This window comes from Hylobates moloch, unplaced genomic scaffold (genome assembly GCF_009828535.3).
Source record: "Hylobates moloch isolate HMO894 unplaced genomic scaffold, HMol_V3 SCAFFOLD_24, whole genome shotgun sequence".
Taxonomy (NCBI): domain Eukaryota; kingdom Metazoa; phylum Chordata; class Mammalia; order Primates; family Hylobatidae; genus Hylobates; species Hylobates moloch.
Window position 1 is genome coordinate 34,583,737 of NW_026652299.1, and position 18,352 is coordinate 34,602,088.

Below are 18,352 nucleotides of genomic sequence, written 5' to 3' on the forward strand. Positions count from 1 at the left end.
GTAAAAATATAAGTAATAACCTTCAAGGCCTTTACATGTATGATCTAAAACCGAAAACAACAAAAAAAATGAGTTTAAAAGCCATTTTTGGAAATGTTAAAATGTACAAAATGCAAATAAAAGCCACCCAGTCACATCATCAAGATTAAGCTATTATAGTATTATAAAAATTTTGGCATATTTTTCCAGACTTTTTTCCCTCACATTCTCAAAATTTACTATTATTTTTTCCAAAATAATACACCCTAATTTTAAATAATTAAAATAGTGCAAAAAGTTATAAACAAAAAGGCAATGTCACTTGTAATCCTATCATCCATACATAATATTAATATTAGGTATTTTAGACATTTTTAGTCATATACATAATAATAGAGTGACAAATAAAATGCTCTTCTATAAGTAAAATCATGTTATTATGGACATGAAGGGGACAAACGAAGGCTGCATTCTTTGCAACTTCTTGGTCTCTGCTTTGTCTTGAGAGACTTTGGCATTTACTGTACTAGTATTTGCTTCACTTAAGTGTGCAACGTACCCCATTCCCATGGAAAGACCCTCTGGCTGTGCATCTTACCTCCAAGTCGCCATGTGGTTCTAGGAACTTTGCCCTTTTACCTCATCTAACTACATTGGATTTATTTTTTATTATTATTATATTTGAAGAAATATAAGAAAAAAAGGGCACAACAAGTGAGATTGCTTCTCTGCAGGACACTTGTGAGGAAATGAGGTTTTTTCCTAGTTTGTCTTGATGATTGCTTGAAGGGTTGAAGTCAAGTAGGGCTTAGCAGACAAAGTATGGTTCACGCCAGAACCTTCTGCTCTTGCCACCAGCCCCAGGTTTTACAGGTTGTTGCTTTAAGCTGTCTTCCATTTTATTTGTTTTATTGTTAATGGTAAATCACTGGTGCCCCTGTGGTACTTTTAGCTGATTTTATTAGTTATTAGAAGAGGAAAATTCTCTGAAAATATTTCAATCCATCATGTTAAACTCAAGTCTAATTTTTCCCCATTATAGTTGGCAGTTTGATTAGTAAAATGTTTTTCAAATTTGTTTGCTCACCATTGGTTTCTGCTCTCAGCTTTACCATATGTGTTCACTTTTTGCTGACACTTTGGTTGATTTTAATCTTTTTAAATTTATTGAGACTGGTTTTGCAGCCTTACCTGTGATCTATCTTGAAGAATGCGCTAGGTGTACTAGGGAAGAATGCACGTTCTGCTATTGTTGAGTGGAGTCTGTGTATGTCTGTTAGGCCTAATTGATTTGTAGGGTGTTCAAATCTTGTATTTCTTTACTGAATTTCTGTCCAGTTGTTCTGTCTATTATTGTAAATGGGATATTAAAATTCACAACTATTATTGTAGAACTATTTTTTCTTCAATTCTATCAATGTTTGCATCATATATTTTTGGGCTCCACTATTATAATTGCATATATGTATACAATTGTTTTATCTTTCATTAATATATGACCTTCTTTTTCCTTGCAACAATTGTTTACGTAAAAGTCTGTTGTGTCTGACATTAATATATTAATTAACCCCAGCTCTCTTTTGGTTATAATTGTTATGAACTATATTTCCATCCTTTAACTTTCAACTTATTTATGTATTGGGGTCTAAAGTATGTCTTTTTAAAGCAGCATATAGCTAGATCATGCTTTTTAAAATTTTCTGCCAGTATCTGTTCTTTGGTTGGAAAGTTTACTATATTTATACTTAAAAATTGCCAATTAGTGATGACTTATTTCCACCATTTTATTACTTATATTCCTTACATCTTATGTCTTTTGTGTTCCTCATTTCCATCATTACTCAAGGGATCCTCTTGCCTCAGTCTCTCAAGTAGCTGGGACTACAGGCACGCACCACCATGCCCGGTTAATTTTTTTTATTCTTTGTAGAGATGAGATTTCGCCCTATTGCCCAGGCTGGTCTCAAACTCCTGGGCTCAAGTGATCTGCCCACCTTGGCCTCCCAAAGTGCTGGAATTACAGGAGTGAACCACTACACCTGGCCTAGTTCACCTTCCTAATCCCCAGTTTCTCCTTCTGTAAAACTTCGGGATTTCAGTATCTCCTTTGAATATTTCTTGAGAGAATCAGTGAAACCCCATGTTAAGAGCCAAGCACATGGCAGGGCCTGGTTTCATGATATCCATTAGTTACTGTTATAATTATTAGTTCAGTTATGAAATTCAACCTCTATTTTCCTTCATGGAGCATGCCCTTCTCAACTCTGAGATCCCTGATTGTCTCTGTCAGAAAACAAACAAGCAAACAGAACTTGTAGGGAGCTTGATACTAGCAGAGTGTTCTGTGAGGTGCCTAGGCCGGGGGTGACTCAGTGGAGGCACAGAGTCTGTCTTGTCAGTGTGGGAAGATGAAGCAGACGCCAGCAGGGTCCAGCAGCTGAGGCTCCTGCAGCATCGGTGCTGAGCCAGGGGCCTGGTGAAGCGTTGCAGCAGGGCAAGGAGGGAGAGAACACTGCACTGCCAGCTTCTGCAAAGTTGATCAGTTGCTTCAAAACTCCTCAGATTTCTTCATTCTCCTGCGTTTTGTGCCTCAGAGAAGAGGTCTACGGCCAATGAAATTTGAGTATAGTTCTGATTTGTCTGTCTCTGAATGCTTATAAAACGTTTGACCCTCATAATCGCAACGCAAAAATGTAGGCAGATGTCACTCTCTTCTGATTTCTCTGCTCTTACTCCCCTACAATCCATTTTTTAAATATTAGCCTGGCGAATCTCTTTCAAATATAAATTATATTGTTACCTTCGTGTTTAGAAACCTGCAATGTCTCTCACGGCCTTTAGAATAGAACCTGGGCTCCTCTCCCTGGCCAGGAGGGTGGGTGTGGCTTGGCTTCTGATGGCCTCTCTGACTCCCTTTGCCGGCTCCTCCTGCAAACCTCCTCTGACTCCAGCAGAGCCAAGTCCTGCCTGGTTGTGCTGCTGGATCATTACCACCTTAGAGACCGGCACTGCTGTTCCCTCTGCTGACATGTTCCACCTCAAGATACTTGGCCTGCCAGATTCAAGCTCCAGGCTTCTTTCCAAAGAGACATTCTCTGCACAGCCTGCTCCACTCCACTCCCACCGTGTCTGTTCCCTCATAATTTTTCATTTTTCTCCCTATCACCAATCACCAGCACTTATATTCTGCCTGTATATACTACAACTAGTGAACTAAAAGTTTTTTGATATCTGTTCTAATTGGTCACAACTTTCACTCTGACTGGTTATGTGTATTTGTACTGGATGCCAAGCATTTATATCATTACTCTAGCTTACCACTAACTGTGGCTATCTTGTTCTTTTACACGCTTGTGGTCTGTCTCTCCCCACTACCCATGAGCTGCCTGGGAGCAGGAAACAGCCTGGCAGTGTGTCCGAAACTGCTGGGCATGGGCAGCACGGGCCCTCACTAGGGATGGCCCTGGAAAAATGGATGACTTCTTCCAGGAGCAGTGTGCCGAGCCCTGAATCTCTAGACTTTCAGAGCTTTTTAAAAAATTAGGAAACACATTTTCTTCTATTATGTCCCCAATTGCTTCTGTTATTCCTAATCCTACATTTCTTAGGTTGCATCTCCCTTTCAGTTCTCAATTTTTAGCATCTTTTTGTTGCGTTATTTTTCTTTGCTATTTTAATTTTTCACATACTCAACTTTGTATTCTTCTGCCTCTAATGCATCTTTTAATTCTGTTATTTAATGTTGAGTGTCCTCAAGTTCTTCCATTATCTCTGTTTCCTTTCCAATTCAGCTTGTCCCTGGATACTTACCTTTTTGCTACATTTTTATACAAGTTGTGCACTTGCATCCTGTTGAAGACACCAAATGATAATGTCTAAATTTCAATTTGTTAAAGAAAATCATTTCTTCCTTGTACTTCAACTAAAGCTTTGGGTTAATTTCATTTATTTATTATGTGGGATTTTTTTTCTTTTAAAGCTTTGTAAATCTTCTTTTCTTTTTTTTTTTCACCTTTTACCTAAGGGAAGACCTACTCAGTCTCAATGGGCAGTGCTCTCCCCCCAGGTGTTGTTAGTGCCCTCTTTCTCAGAGCTGGAGGAGAAGGGAGCCCGATGTGTGCAACTGTGTCCAGAATCGGTGGGTTCTTGGTCTGACTTCAAGAATGAAGCCGTGGACCCTCGTGGTGAGTGTTACAGTTCTTAAAGATAGTGTGTCTGGAGTTTGTTCCTTCTGATGTTCGGACGTATTCAGAGTTTCTTCCTTCTGGTGGGTTCGTGGTCTCGCTGGCCTCAGGAGTGAAGCTGCAGACCTTTGCGGTGAATGTTACACTTCACAAAGGCGGCGCACGTGGAGTTGCTCCTCCCTCCCGGTGGGTTCGTGGTCTTGCTGGCTTCAGGAGTGAAGCTGCAGACCTTCGCGGGTAGTGTTACAGCTTATTAAGGCAGCATAGATCCAAAAAGGCAGCAGCAGCAAGATTTACTGCCAGGTGGGAAAGAACAAAGCATCCACAAAGTGAAAGGTGACCCAAGCAGTTTGCCGCTGCTGGCTAGGGTGGCCTGCTTTTATTCCCTAATTTGGCTCCGCCCACATCCTACTGATTGGTCCATTTTACAGAGCACTGATTGGTCCATTTTACAGAGCACTGATTGGTCCGTTTTGACAGAGTGCTGATTGGTGCCTTTACAAACCTTTAGCGAGACAGAAACGTTCTCCAAGTCCCCACCCGTCCCAGAAGCCCAGCGGGCTTCACCCCTCAATGGGGCACCTAGCCCAGGCACTCCAGCAGCCCAGAGGGAGCCCATCCCCAGATCAAGCCCAGCAGGTGCCAGCCGGTGCCTAGTGCGGGCCCGCAGAGCCCGTGCCCACCCGGAACCCCACAAAGGCCCGCGAGCGCGGCGGGCAGCCCGGGCTCCCGCCTGCACCTCTCCCTTCACACCTCCCCGCTAGCAGAGGGAGCCGACTCCGGCCTCGGCCAGCCCCAGAGAGGGGTCCCCACAGCGCAGCGGCAGGCTGAAGGGCTCCTCGAGCACGGCCAGAGTGGACGCCTATGCCGAGGAGGCACCAAGAGCGAGCCAGGGCTGCTAGCACGTTGTCACCTCTCACAACTACTGGAAAACATTCAGGTAGGACCTTACTTCTGAATGTAAGTGGACTCTCTCCCTTACTCCATGGCCTGCTTCTCTAAGCTGGTGAAAAGTATAAAACCTTTGAACACTCAGTGTGCATCGCCCTGGAATGCATCTAAATGCCTCATCCTCCAGGTATGCAAGCTGTACCTCCCAGCTTGCACACCTGCTGTCTGCAGTCCATAGCTGGAGTTTCTAATCAATTTTCACGGACAGGGGTGATGGGGGGGATACAAAGATCAGTTCTCAGTGTTTTAGGTTCCACATGGTTCTTACTTTTATGTGTTTATTTATTCATCTTCATTGAAGTATAATTGACAAATAAAAATTGTATATATTTAACGTGTACGATATGATGTTTTGATATACACGTACATTGTGAGGTGATCACAATCAAGCTAATTACATATCCATCACCTTATAGGAGATAGTTATTTTCTTTTTATATATGTGTGGTGAGGACATTCATGTAAGATCTACACTCCTGGCAAATGTTGAGCAGACAACACATTATTATTAACTATAGTTACCATGCTGGAACTTAGCTCTCCACAACTTATTCATCTTACATTACTGAAACTTTGTACCCTTTTTCCATCTTCCCATTTTTCCCTCCCGCAGTCCCTGGTAACCACTGTTCTACTGTTTGCTTCTATGAATTTGACATTTTTAGATCCTATGTTTGAGATCCTGCAGTATTGGTCTTTCTGTGCCTGGCTTATTTCATTAAGCATAATGTTCTCTAGGTTCACCCATGTTGTTAAAAATGGTGGGATTTCCTTCTTTATGCGACTGAATAGTATTCTGTTATATATTATACCACATTTTCTTTATCCATTCATCCACCAATGGACATTTGAATTGTTTCTGTATCTTGGTTACTGTGAATAATATTTCAGTGAATATGAGTGCAGATATCTCTTCAAGACACTGATTTTGTTTGCATTTGATATACACTCAGAAGAGGGATTGCTAGATAATATGGAAGTTCTATTTTTAATTTTTTGAGGAACCTCCATACTGTTTTTCATAATGACTGTACCAGTTACATTCCACCAACAGTGTACAAAGGTTCCTTTTTCTCTACATAGTAAACAACGCTTGTTATCTTTGGACTTTTTGACAATAGCCATTTTAACAGGAGTGAGCTGATATCTCCTCGGGGTTTTGATTTACATTTTTCTGATGATAATCAGTGATGTTGAGCACCTTTTCATCTACCTGTTGGCCATTTGAAGGTTTTCTTTTGAGAACCATCTATTCAAGACCTTTGTCTGTTTTTAAAATTGGAATATTTATTTTATTTATTGCTATTGTGTTGTATCAGTTCCTTATATATTTTGGATACTAATACCATAGAGTTTGCAAATCTGTAAGTTGCCTCTTCACTCAGTTGATTGTTTCCTTTGCTATCTAGAAACTTTTTAGTTTGATGCAATTCCACTTGTCTATTTTTGCTTTCTTTGCCTGTCCTCTTGGGATTGTATTAAAAAATGTCCAGACTAGTTCTTACTTTTTTTTCTTTAACTTTTTTTATTTTTACTTTTTGTGGGTACAAATTAGGTATATATATTTATGGGGTACATGAGATATTTTGGTACAGGCATGCAATGCATAATAATTACATTATGGAAAATTAGGTATCCCTTTCCTCAAGCATTTATCCTTTTGTGTTATAAATAGTACAACTATATTAGTTTAGTCATTTTTAAACGAACAAATTATTATTCACTATAGTCCCTCTGTTATGCTATCAAATACTAGGTCTTATTCATTCTTTCTAATTGTTTTTGTAACCATTAATCTCCACCTTCCCTCTTCCCCCCACTACCCTTCCCAGCCTCTGGTAACCATCCTTCTATTCTGTATTTCCATGAGTTCAATTGTTTTGATTTTTAGATCCCACAAATAAGTGAGAGCATGTGATGTTTGTCTTTCTGTTCCTGGCTTATTTCACTTACCATAATGACCTCCAGTTCCATCCATGTTGTTGCAAATGACAAGATCTCATTATTTTTTATGGCTGACTAGTACTCCATTGTGTATAAGTACCACATTTTCTTTATCCTTTCATTGGTTGATGGACACCTAGGTTGCTTCTAAACCTTCGCTATTGTGAACAGAGCTGCCACAAACACGAGGGAGCAGATATCTCTTTGATATACTGATTTTCTTTCTTTCTGGTATATACCCAGCAGTGGGATTGCTCTATTTTTAGTTTTTTGAATTTTTTAGGAAACTCCAATCTGTTTTTTGTTGTGGGTGTACTAATTTACATTCCCACCAACAGTGTATGAGGGTTCCCTTTTCTTCACTTTCTCACCAGCATTTCTTACTGCCTGACTTTTGAATAAAAGCTATTTTACCTTGGGTGAGATGATATCTCATTGTAGTTTTTATATGCATTTCTCTGATAATCAATAATGTTGAGAACCTTTTCATATACCTGTTTGCCATTTGTATGTCTTCTTTTGAGAAACGTATATTCAAATATTTTGCTCATTTAAAAAATCAGATTATTAGATTTTTTTTTCCTATAGGGCTGTTTGAGCTCCTTATATATTCTGGTCATTAATCCCTTGTCATATGGGTGGTTTGCAAATATTTTTCCTCATTCTGTGGTTGTCTCTTCACTTTGTTGATTGTTTCCTTTGCTGTGCAGAGGCTTTTTAACTTGATGTGATCTTATTGGTCCATTTTTCCTTTGGTTGCCTGTGCTTGTGGGGTATGACTCAAGAGATTTTTGCCCAGACCAATGTCCTAAAGAATTTACAATATTGTCTTGTAAGAGTCCTATAGTTTGAACTATTAAATTTAAGTCTTTAATCCATTTTGATTTGACTTTTGTATAAAGTGAGAGATAGGAATTAAGTTTCATTCTGCTGCATATGGATAACCAAATTTCCCATGCATTTATTAAAGAGAATGTCTTTTCACCAATGTATGTTCTTGGCACCTTTGTCAAAAATGAGTTCACTGTAGGTGAATGGATTTGTTTCTGGTTCTGTATTCTGTTCCATTGGTCTATGTGTCTGTTTTTAATGAGTGTTATTAGGCTGTTTTGGTTACTATAGCTCTGTAGTATAATTTGAAGTCAGGCAATGTAATGTCTCCAGTTTTGTTCTTTTTGCTTAGGATAGCTTTGGATATTCTGGGTCTTTTGTGATTTCATATAAATTTTTAGATTTTTTTATATTTCTATGAAGAATGGCGTTGGGATTTTTAAAGGATTTGCAATGAATCTGCAGATTTTTGGGGTAATATGGGCATTTTAACAATATTGATTTTTCCAATCCGTGAACACGGAATAACTTTCCATTTTTGGAGTCCTCTCTAATTTATTTCACTATTGTTGTGTAGTTTTCATTATAAAGTTCTTTCACTTATTTAGCTGATTCCTAGGGATTTAATTGTATGTGTGGCTATTTTAAAGGGGATTTCTTTTTTAAATTTCTTTTTCAGATTGTTCACTGTTGTCATATAGAAATGCTAACAATTTTTATGTTAGTTTTGTATCCTGCAACTTGGCTGAATTTATTTATCAGTTCTAATAGTTTTCTCATGGAGTCTTTAGATTTTTCCATATACGAGATCATATTATCTGCAAACAGGATAATTTGACTTCCTTTCCAATTTCAATGCCCTTATTTCTTTTTCTTGTCTGATTGCTCTAGTGAAAACTTTTAGTACTACACTGAAGGACAGTCATGAAAGTCAGCATCCTTGTTGTGTTTCAAATCTAAGAGAAAGGGCTTTTAGTTTTTCCCCATTTAATACTATACTATCTGTGGGTCTGCATATATGATTTTTATTATGTTCAGGTATGTTCTTTTATACTCATTTTTTTGAGGGTTTTTATCATGAAAGAATGTTGAACTTTATCAAATGCTTTTTCAGCAACAATTGAAATTATCATAAGGTTTTTGTCCTTCATTCTGTTGATACTATGTATCCCATTGATTGATTGCATATGTGGAACCATCCATGCATTCCTGGGATAAATCCTGCTTGGTCATGATGTATGATCTTTTAAATGTATTGTTGAATTCAGTTTGCTGGTATTGTTGAGAATTTTTGCATCAGTATTCTTCACAGATACTGATCTGTAGTTTTCTTCTTTTGATGTGTCTTTATCTGATATTGCTATCAGGAAAGTACTGGCCTTGTAGAATAATTTTGGAAGTATTCTCTCTTCTATTTTTTGGAACAGTTTCATTAGGATTGGTATTAGTTTATTTTTAAATGTTTAATATAATTCAGCAATAAAGCTACTGGCTCTTGGGCTTTTTATTACTAGGAGTTTTTTTTTATTATTATGGCTAGCTGGCTATCATCTTGTTATTTATTATGGGTCTGTTAAGGTTTTGGATTTCCTTATGTTTCAATCTTGGTAGGTTGTATGTATCAAGGAAATCAAGGAATTTATTCATTTCTTCTAGATTTCCAATTTATTGACATATAATTGCTTCTATTAGCCACTAATGGTCATTTGGATTTCTGAGGTATGAGTTATAATATCTCCTTTGTCCTCTCTGATTTCATTTATTCTAGTTTTCTCCTTTTCCTAGTGTGACTAAAGGTCTGTCAATTTCATTTGCCTTTTAAATAAAACCAACTATTTCTTTTGTTGATCTTTTGTATTTTCTTCACTTCAAATTCATTTGTTTCTCCTTGATCTTTATTACTTCTTTTCATGTACTAATTTTGGGTTAATTTTCTCTAGCTTTTCCAGTTCTTTAAGATGCATCACTAGGTTATTAATTTGAAGTTTTTCTTCATTTTTGAAGTAGGCACTTATAGCTATAAATTTTCCTCTTAGTACTGTTTTTGCTGTATCCCCTAGATTTTGGTATTCTGTGTTTCCATTATCATTTGTTTCAAGAGATGTTTCAGTTTCCTTCTTAATTTCTCTATATTACCACTGGTAATTCAGGAGAATATTGTTTAATTTCCATGCATTTGTATAGTTTCCAAAATTCCTCTTGTACTGATCTGTAGTTTTATTTCATTGTGGTCAGAGAAGACACGATATTATTTCAAATTTTGAATGTTTAAAGACTTGTTTTGTGACCTAACATATGGGCTATCCTTAGCATAAGAATGATCCATATGCTGAGGAGAAAAGTAAGTATTCTACAGCTTTTGGATGAAATGTTCTGTAAATATGTATTAGGTTCATTTGTTCTATAGTGAAGATTAAGTCTGATGTTTCTTTGTTGATTTTCTGTCTGGGAGATCTATCCAATGCTGAAAGTGGGGTGTTGAGGTCTCCAGCTATTGCCACATTGGACCCTATCTCTCTTTTTAGCTCTAATAATATTTGCTTTTATATCTGGATGCTTCAGTGTTAGGTAAATAAATACATATGTTATGTAAATAAATAAATATATATGTGTTTACAATTGTTATATCTTATTGCTGAATTGACCTCTTTAACATTATATAATTACCTTCTTTATCTCTTCTTATGGTTTTTGTCTTGATATCCATTTTGTCTGATGTAAGAATAGCTACTCCTTCTCTCTTTTGGTTTCCATTGGCATGGAATATCTTTTTCCATCCCTTTGTTTTCAGTCTGTGTGTATCTTCGTAGGTGAAGTGTGTTTCTTGCAGGCAATAGATCATTTGATATTTTTTTAAAAATCTATGCAGCCACTCTATGTCTTTTAATTGGGGAATTTAGTTCATATATATTCAATATTATCATTGATGAGTAGGGACTTACTACTGCCACTTTACTTGTTTTCTGTTTTTTTGTGTGTTTTTTTCTTTTTCTTTTTCCTCCTTTTTTTTTTTTGCAGCCTTCTCTTTCTTCTTTCCTTCTTTCCTGCTTTTTAGTTTTGTGTACCCATTGTATGCTTTTCAATTTGAGATTACCATGAGGATTGCAAATACTATCTTATAACCAATTATTTTAAACTGATGACTATTAGTTTATACTGTACTGTCTTATAACCCATTGCATATATTATTTTATAACCTTCTATTTTAAACTGATGACAACTTAATACTGATTGTGTAAACAAGCAAACAAGTATGCAAAAAGAAAACTAGTAAAAACTCTACACTTTAACTGCATCCCCCTGCTTTTTAACTTTTTGTTGTTTCTCTTTATGTCTTATTGCACTGTATATTTCTTGAAAAGTTATTGTAGTTATTACTTTTAATTGGTTCATCATTTAGTCTTTTTACTTAAGTCGAGAGAAGTTTACACACCACAATTACAGTGTTATACTATTCTGTGTTTTTCTGTGTGCTTACTATTACCAGTGAGTTTTGTACAGTCAGATGATTTCTTCTTGCTTATGGACATCCTTGTCTTTCAGACTGAAGAAATTCCTCTAGCATTTCTTGTAGGGCAGGTCTTGTGTTGATAAAACTCCTCAGCTTTTGTTTGTCTGGGGAGGTCTTTATTTCTCCTTCATGTTTAAAAGCTATTTTTACCAGATATACTATTCTAGGGTAAAAGTTTTTTTTTCTTCCTTCATCACTATAAATATGTTGTGGCCCTGAAAAGTCTGCTGTCAGATGTATTGGAGCTCCATTTTATGTTATTTGTTTCTTTTCTCTTGCTGCTTTTAAGATCCCTTCTTTATCCTTGACCTTTAGGAGTTTGATTATTATTATTATTATTATTATTATTATTATTATTTTGAGATGGACTTTCGCTCTGTTACCCAGGCTGGAGTGCAGTGGTGCAATCTTGGCTCACTACAAGCTCCACCCCCTGGGTTTAAGCCATTCTCCTGCTTCAGCCTCCCGAGTAGCTGGGACTACAGGCGCCTGCCACCATGCCCGGCTGATTTTTTGTATTTTTAGTAGAGACAGGGTTTCACCGTGTTAGTCAGGATGGTCTCAATCTCCTGACCTCGTGATCCACACACCACGGCCTCCCAAAGTGCTGGGATTACAGGCTTAAGCCACCACACCTGACCAGGAGTTTGATTATTAAATGCCTTGAGGTAGGCTTCTTTGGGTTAAATTTGCTTGGTGTTCTATAACTTGGTACTGAATTGTTGATATCATTTTCTAGGTTTGGGAAGTTCTCTGATTTATCCCTTTTAATAAACCTTCTACCTCTGTCTCTTTCTTTATCTCCTCTTTAAGGCCATTACTGCTTAGATTTGCTATTTTGAGGCTATTTTCTAGATCTTGTAGGCATACTTCATTATTTTTTACTCTCTTTTCTTTAGTCTTCTCTGTGTATTTTCAAATAGCCTGTCTTCAAGCTTATTCATTCTTTCTTCTGCTTAATCAGTTCTGCTATTAAGAGACTGACACATTCTTCAGTGTTAGTTGCATTTTTCAACTCTAGAGTTTCTGCTTCCTTTTAATGATTTCAATTTCCTTGTTAAATGTATCTGATAGAATTCTGAATTCCTTCTTTGTGTCATCTTGAATTTCTTTGAGTTTCCTCGAAATAGCTATTTTGAATTCTCTGTCTGAACAGTAGTATATCTTTGTTTTTGCAGGATTGATGCCTGGTGCCTTACTTAGCTCATTTCGTGAGGCATGTTTTCCTGGATGGCGTTGATGCCTGTAGATGTTCTTCAGTGTCTGGGCATTGAAGAGTTAAGTATTTATTGTAGTCTTTACAGTCTAGGATTGTTTGTGTCTGTCTTTCTTGGGAAGGCATCTTAGGTATTTGAAGGGACTGGGGCCCCAACCCCAATAAAGCTGTGGTTTTTGCAGACTCATAGAGGTACCACTTTGGTGGTCTTGGATAAGGTCTGGAAGAATTATCTGGATTACTAGGCAGATAATCTTATTCTTTTCCCTTACTTTCTCACAAAAGTAAAGAGTCTTTCTCTCTGTGCTGAGCCACCCTGAGCTGGGTATGAAGTGATGCAAGCACCCTTGTGGCCACCAGCACTGGGACTGTGCTGGGTCAGACCTGAAGCCAACACAGCACTGGGCCTTGCCCAAGGCCCTTCCCTTTAGGGTGGCAAGGCCCCTCTGTTCAGAGTGCTATCTTGGAGCCAGGGATTAGAGTAAAAAACCTTAGCAATGTACCTGATGTTCTATTCTAATGCAGCTAAGCTGGCACTCAAACCACAATACAAACTCCTTCCTGCTTTCCCCTCCCTTTTTCCACAGGCAGAGTTACCTCTCCCTGTGGCTACTGCCACCACTGCTCCTTGAGGGGGTTAAACCAGGCCACTGCTGATGTTTGCTTAAAGCCCAAGGGCTCTTCTGTCAGCTTGTGGTGAATGCTGCCAGGCCCGGGACCCACCTTTCAGGACAGCGGGCTCCCCTCTGGCTCAGAGCAGGTCCAGAAATGCTTTCCCAGAGCCTAGGCCTGGACTTGGGCACCCCAAGAACCAGCTTGTTGTTCTACCCCACTGTGGCTGAGCTGGTACCTAGGGTGGAAGGCATTCTCTTTTGCTTTTTCCTCTGCTATTCTCAAATAGAAGAAATCTTTCACTGCAGCCGCCACAGCTAGGCATGTGCAGAGCCATAACTGTAATCAGCACATTTCAGAGCCCAAGGCTGCCGGTACTCCCTGGGTATTGCTGCTGGTTATTCAGTGCCCAAGTGTTCTTTAGTCAGCAGGTAATGAATCTTATTAGGAGAGGGTCCTGACCTTCAAGGCAGCAGGTTCCCCTTTGGCTCAAGGTGTCTAGAAATGTTATCGGGACCCAGGGCCTAGAAAGGAGGCCTCATGACTGTGTCTGGTGTTCTGTCCTACCGTAGCTGAGCTGGTATCCAAGATGCATGACAAAGTTCTCTTTATTCTTCTCTCTCCTCTCTTGATTTCTGGTTCTTGTGATGGTGCTTTTCTGTGTGCATATACTTGTTAGAATTCGGTGTTCTAGTGGGGGAACGACAGTGTAGGTCTCTATTCTGCCATCTTACTCTGCCAATCCAGTTTTTACTTTTGAAATATAACTTAAAAGGGAAATTAGAATAGGTGAGGTCAAGAACACAATTGCCATTTTAAACAGAAGTAACCATAGTGTTGTTTTCTTTTTTTTTTTTTTCCAAGATTAACTTTTTAAACCTCATGCATGAAATACTCTGGTGTCTTTCACTTTTGGCTGCTCTTCTTTCCCTCACCTCTCATTACTATTTGTTTAAACGTAACTATATTTATACACTATCCTCTCATGTGTCTCTCCACCCCACTGAAAATGGCACCAGCACACCACTGTCTGCTGAAATAGGTTTTCCAAGGGGACCCATGGTCCGCTATCTGCTAATATTTGTTACCTGCCTCTTCGTTGTCCTGATCCTGCTCACTCTCATTTCCTGAGCTTCCTGCACCTGGTTCCTTATTTCCTATTAACCGTCTCTGATCACCCCTTGAGATTTCCCACTGGTGAGCTTCTGCAATCATGCTCCAAAATCCCAAGGCTCTCTTGTCCTTCATCTCATGTGGTTGTATGCTGGTACCTTGATGAGAATGTCCATCCTGTCGACCCCTTTCTGCAAATGACTCTTTTGCACTGATCTCGTCTGCAAGCTCCACCCATTTCCAGGTCTTTCCTCCAGATACACAGAGGGACACTTCCCAGCCCCTGCTGTTAAGTTAGGTGGGACCATGTGACTAGTTCTGTCTAAAGTTATGTGAGCAAAGGTGCCATGTTACACTATTAGGCCAAAGTATTTAAAACCCAGTTTTTGTTTGTTTGTTTGTTTTTTGAGATGGAGTCTCGCTTAGCTGCCCAGGTTGGAGTGCAGTGGCGCGATCTCAGCTCACTGCAACCTCCGTGTCCTGGTAAAACCCAGGTTTTTAAAAAATACATTTTAAAAAACTTTAAAATAGTTTTAGATTTATTAAAAACATGGTGAAGATGGTACAGAGAGTAACCATATACCCCATATCCAGGAACCCCTCTTGCTAACATCTTACATAAATATGGTACTGGTCACAATTAATGAACCACTATTGGCATATTATTATTAACTAAAGTCCATACTTTATTCAGATTTCCTTAAATCTTACCTAATGTATTTTTCCTGTTCCAAGATCTTATCTAGGATCACATTTAGTCACTGTCTCCTTAGGCTCTTCTTGGTTGTGACAGTTTCTCAAAGTTTTCTTTTTTAAAAAAACACTTATCGAGGTATGAATGACATGCAAAAAGCTGTACGTATTTAATGTATGTGACAGATGAATTTGGAGATAAGTGAATGCACATGAAACCATTAGCACAATCTATGCCCTAAGCATACCCACCACCTCGCAAAGTTTCCCTCTTTATTACTATTATTATTATTATTATTATTATTATTATTATTATTTGAGACAGAGTTTCACTCTTGTTGCCCAGGCTGGAGTGCAATGGCTCAATCTTGGCTCATTGCAACCTCTGCCTCCTGGGTTCAAGTGATGCTCCTGCCTCAGCCTCCCAAGTAGCTGGGATTATAGGTGCGTGCCACCATGCCCAGTTAATTTTGTATTTTTAGTAGAGACGGGGTTTCACCATGTTGATCAGGCTGGTCTCGAACTCCTGACCTCAGGTGATCCACCTGCCTCGGCCTCCCGAAGTGCTGGGATTACAGGCATAAGCCACTCTGCCTGGCCTTATCATTGTTATTATTTTGGATGGTGGTTGCCAGGGTTAGGGGGAGAAGGAAACAGCAAGGTGGTAGTGAGACAATGTTGGTGGTGGTCCAACATTTCAGTCATACAAGATGAACAAGTCCCAGAGATCTGCCCTTCAGCATGGTGCCTGTAGTTTACAATACTGTATTGTATATTCACCATTTGCTAAAAGGGTGCTCTTATGTCAAGTGTTCTTGTCCCAAAAATGACTACATTTGAATGAGTTTTCTTCATTTTTGAGAATTTACTGGTTAGGTGTTTTATAGAAAGTCCCCATGTGGGGATTTGCCTGATAATTTTCTCATGATTAGCCTGGGGTAATGTGTTTTGGGGAGGTGAAGTGCCATTCTCATCACATCATATCAAGATCACAGACTACCAACATGGCTTATAACTGTGGATGTCAGCAGGGATCACCTGTGTCTGTCAAGAGCCTTCACTGTAGAGTGACTCACCATTTTCATGTTGTCTGGTTTTTAGGGAAGTCACTGTACCCACACCTAGAGAGTGGAGAATTGGGCTTCACCTTTTGGGGCACAAGGTTCAATGTTGTCCATACTCTACTTTTCCCTCATGCCATGGGCAATAAATCAACTTTTATTGCTCCTGACATGGAGGTTTATTTGTTATTCCAGCACAGCCTGATCAATCCTGATTAATACATCAATTTCTCCATCTGCCTAAATGCTTGTCCCAGTGGTACCTCAAACTTAGCACATCTGAAACCAATTTTGTCAAACTCCCCTGCAACTCTTCCAAACTCCCCAAGTTTCCTTTTTTAAAATTAAATAAATCACTCTTATTCTAAATGTCCAAAATTCAGAAGCTTAACACCTCTTTAGCTTACAGAAAATAGCCCACAGTACGTAACATGACTTCATGAATAATACATTTTTCTCATTCATATTCTGCGTTAGTCAGAGTCCTTAGTTCCGGCAAGCAAGAGTAAATGACTGACTACACCCAATCAAGAAGAAAAGGAAGGCTACTGAGTGGCTCCTCACCAAATCAGTGGTAAGTGCAGAGAAGCTGGAGCTTAGGTGGGCTCGGAGGCAATGAAAGGATTTAGGCCACAGCCCAGAATATATGCCCCACTGGGCATCTGAAGTCAGTGCCACTGAACTTAGCAAACCTCATTGATCCTATCTTCCCCAAGCCACAGCTCTGCTGGCCTCTCCACTCACTGTTGCCATAAGGGATTTCTCAGATATTTCAGGCTTGCTTCATTCCTGTAAAATTCACAGACCCAAGTGGTACTTCGGTGGGTCAAGCCTGGGTGACATGCCCACACTTAGTTGCTAGGGGACAGGCTATGGGGATATCTGGTTCTGCCTTCAAACATGAGCCACATGTTTGAAAGTCTCCAAATTACAGAAAAAAAGTATATGGATTCTGGGGAGCACAAAAGGCACTCACTCGTCTGCTATAATCCTCATTTGAGAGTTGAGATTCTTGAGAAGCAGAGGCTAAATGCCTTGTCCAAGGCCACGTGATTAGTTAATGGCAGGGCCAATTTCAGATCTCAGGAGTCCAGAATTAAAGTCTTTTCATTTTGACCTCTGTGCTAGTCTTTCCTTCCTTATTACCCTCAGTTATAGAGCCCTATTGATGGCTCTTATAACCTGCTGTCTAAGCTAAAGCAATAAACTTCTATCTAGTTCCAAAAGTACCAGTGATTCTACAGTTACATAGAGAATAGATTCAAACTCCACCTGATCCTATCAAGCTTCTCCACTGTCCTTGCCCCACACTCCACTCCCCTTCTCTCTCACTTCACCCTTCAGACATAGCTAGGACCCTGAACCCTGGTGTTTATAGTAGCATCTCAGGTGGTTCTTATTGAAGACGAAAACCTAGACCTAGCTTAGTGTCACACCACAGCAATCCCTGTTGCTTGAATGTGCCCCCAAGCTTCCATATCTGTACACATTTTCCATTACTTGTCTGTAATGCGGAGAAAAATATTTCACATCTTTCCCTACCTCTGACTTAAAGTCATATTATCCTCCATAAATGCTTTTCTAGGCCACCTCCTCCAGGAAGCCTGCCCAGCACCCAAGTGAACTGCCTCTCTTCTGCTCAGCATTCTCATGTCCCAGCCATACCACAGGCTGTGGTCAATGGTCCTTCTGCCTCCCTTGCTGCCTTTTATGCCTATGAGGAGAGAAATCTTATTTTATTCATTGTCTTAGCCTTTCTACATAGTAGTTGCTCAAAATGTTTTTGTTGACTTGAATTGTATTGAAGTAGCTAGGGATGGAACTAGGAATAATAATAAAAAAAAAAGTCACCAAACCACAGCGAAGCACAGTTGTTGTTGTTGATCTCCATGTCTTCTAAGAAGACAAAGAGGAAGTCCAATCGCAAGGCTGCATTTCACTGTGGGTGCAGAGCCATCAGGTCCTCTCCTATTTTATCAGGAAAATTTTCACCCACAAATCCCACTCATGCACACACAAAATCATGAGGCATAAAGAAAAATTCTGGACATGCTGTCACTCCCAGGTTTGATGAGCTGCTTCGCTTATGTGAGTCTGAAAAGATTCTTATTTCAGGTTCACACTTATGTCTCCATTCATTTTGTTCTATAAATAGCCTGTTTCAAAGCCTGCTGACTGTAGTCATGTCCAGCACCCGACGCTCTTCCACCCCTGCTTCCCATAGCTACCAGAGCAGATAAGCAGGACCAACAAGCAG

The 18,352-nt window shown here is 39.3% G+C and overlaps 1 long non-coding RNA gene across 1 annotated transcript; it reads left to right on the forward strand.

Annotated features, from left to right (window-relative positions):
• Positions 1–5,067: 5,067 nt before the first annotated feature.
• Positions 5,068–17,789, forward strand: LOC131382431 (uncharacterized). Its single transcript, XR_009211924.1, has 3 exons — positions 5,068–5,103; positions 16,577–16,669; positions 17,681–17,789. It is a non-coding gene; the product is annotated as an uncharacterized LOC131382431 (long non-coding RNA).
• The last annotated feature ends 563 nt before the right edge of the window (positions 17,790–18,352 follow it).